The sequence below is a fragment of the Tupaia chinensis genome, unplaced genomic scaffold, assembly GCF_000334495.1.
Source record: "Tupaia chinensis unplaced genomic scaffold, TupChi_1.0 Scaffold000548_1, whole genome shotgun sequence".
Taxonomy (NCBI): Eukaryota; Metazoa; Chordata; class Mammalia; order Scandentia; family Tupaiidae; genus Tupaia; species Tupaia belangeri.
The window spans coordinates 876,760-878,803 of NW_006160060.1; the positions used below are offsets into that span (position 1 = coordinate 876,760).

General features: G+C 63.9%; 1 long non-coding RNA gene across 1 annotated transcript in view; it reads left to right on the top strand.

Annotated features, from left to right (window-relative positions):
* Positions 1-565, top strand: part of LOC114009517 (uncharacterized) — a 1,059-nt gene extending 494 nt beyond the window's left edge. The window contains exon 2 of the long non-coding RNA XR_003550923.1: positions 26-565. This is a non-coding gene — a long non-coding RNA (uncharacterized LOC114009517). The remainder of the gene's footprint in view (positions 1-25) is intronic.
* Positions 566-2,044: the final 1,479 nt, after the last annotated feature.

The window sequence follows — 2,044 nt, forward strand, 5'->3', positions numbered from 1 at the left end:
GGGGGGGGGAGCCACAGGGGAGCAGGTGGCTCCTGGCTCCACTGTGCCTTGTGCCCAGCACCCAGGCCGGGCCAGGGTTTCCCTTCTGGGGCTGCTTAGGAGGAAACTGCCCAGTGAGACCCTGCTGACCGGCGCAGGTTGGAGCCCCAGAGCAGACTCATCTGTCCCGCCTGTCTTTGGGGAGATGAGCTGGCCTCAGGCCTACTGAGGGGGGGGGTCCTCCAGGAGGAAGCTCACGCCTATCTGGGCACCAGGCAGGTGAGGGCAGCCAGCCTCAGCCCGAGCATCAACAGAGGCGGTGGACAGCCGATGTGTGGGGAAGGGGCCTGAGCCGCCCAACCCAGCCCAGCCATTAGCTGGGAGCCGAAGAGGCTGATGCACAGACACAGGCCTCAGGACGGCCAAGGGAACGCTGCCGGCCAGCCCCAGGGAGAAGCCAGGCTTGGGCTATGGGGAGTGGGCTCCGTTCCACCAGGTCACTGAGACCCTAGCCAAGCCACTAGGCTGTCTGAGGACCAGGATGGGGCCTGTATCTGTCCCTCACATCTCACCCCCGAGGCAAGTGCCCCAGGAGAACCGGGACAGCAGGGGTGTCTGAGTTCCTGCCATCACAGCAGAGGCAGGGTCGTGGGACAGCGAGTGGGGTGCCCTACTGCCCCCTTCGCCCCTCCACACTAGGTTTGATTTGGTACCATGTGGGGTGTGATGTACCACAGCCCCGGTGACCTTAGTGCCCACTATGCAGCACCCAGCCTCATCCACCTGCCTGAATGGCCGAGACAAGGGAGGTGGGTGTCCCCTGCCCCTCCTCCCACCTGTCACTCACAGTAGGCCCAGGCCTTCCCCCTCCCAGGGGCCACCTGTGCCCATAAGCTCCTTGGGGCCCGGACCTGCCAGGGCCAGCAAACTGGAGCCTCTGGGTGAAGCCTTGGGCAGGCCTGGTCGGGACTTCCATGAGCCCCTTGCTTTTCCAGGCTAACCGGCCCCCCACCCTTTCCTTCCAGGAACAAACTTCGGAAACCTCTGTTTGGTCAAGCAGTCAGTGGCCTCGCGGTGCCTCTGCTGTTGTGCTCACAAACCCCCAGGATGTGCCAGCAGGAGTGCAGGTCTGCAGGGAGAACCACACGCCTTTCCCGCGTAGACACTCACCAGGCAGGGCTGAGGCCTCTCCCCTCCGTCCACGCGAAGCCCCTGCCTGCTCTGCTCAGCTCCTGCTCCGTTATCAGCCACTGGCCTTCCTCAGTGTGCATGGATGCCTAGGCCTTAATGCCACCTCACCCACTGAGGGGACAGGGGCATCAATGGGTCTCAGGGCTCAGCTTGAGGTCCAGGCAGATGAGTTGGAAGGGGACTTACTGGTCAGGTGGGTGGGCAGATGGGCAGGAGGCTGATGGATGAAGGAGCAGGCCTGAGGGGCCCAGTGCCTTCAGCCAGCAGGCGGGGAACAAGGGGTGTGAGCAGTCAGTGTCCTGTCCAGGTCTCTGTCACCAGGCTGGAACGCTGTGCAGGCAGTTGTCAGCTCAGAGGCAGCTAGCTGCTCAGAACCCTCCAGTACACCTCCCTGGGCTGGGGAGGGGAAGCCAACCCCATTTCTAGGGGTGTGGGGAGGGGACAGTGTGGGACAGCCCCAGGTGCTGGATGGCCTCAGGGTCAGCTGCTGGCCAAGGCTGTGGGGACAAGGGGCTCCCTCCCTGCTGCAGGCTGAGGACAAGGGAGCTCTCTGAGAACAGCTGGGAGGCAAGCCAAACACCCCAACCCACCCTCTGCCAGCCCACCCAGAGCCCAGGTGACCTCACTTCCCAATACTTCCTGCCTCTACCCACGTCAGGCAGGACCTCCATGACCCACCTGTCAGGGTTCCTTGAGTGGGTATGCTGGTGATCTGCAGACCAGGTGGGCCAGCAGGCTGGCACAGGCCCTTCCGCCCCTGGCCTACTGTAGCCTGGACCATTTCCACACCTGGCTCCCACCCAGCCACCCCATGCCCCATGGTCAGGCAACCTCACACTCTCTAGCTCTTGCCAACCCCACCCCCATCCCCCCC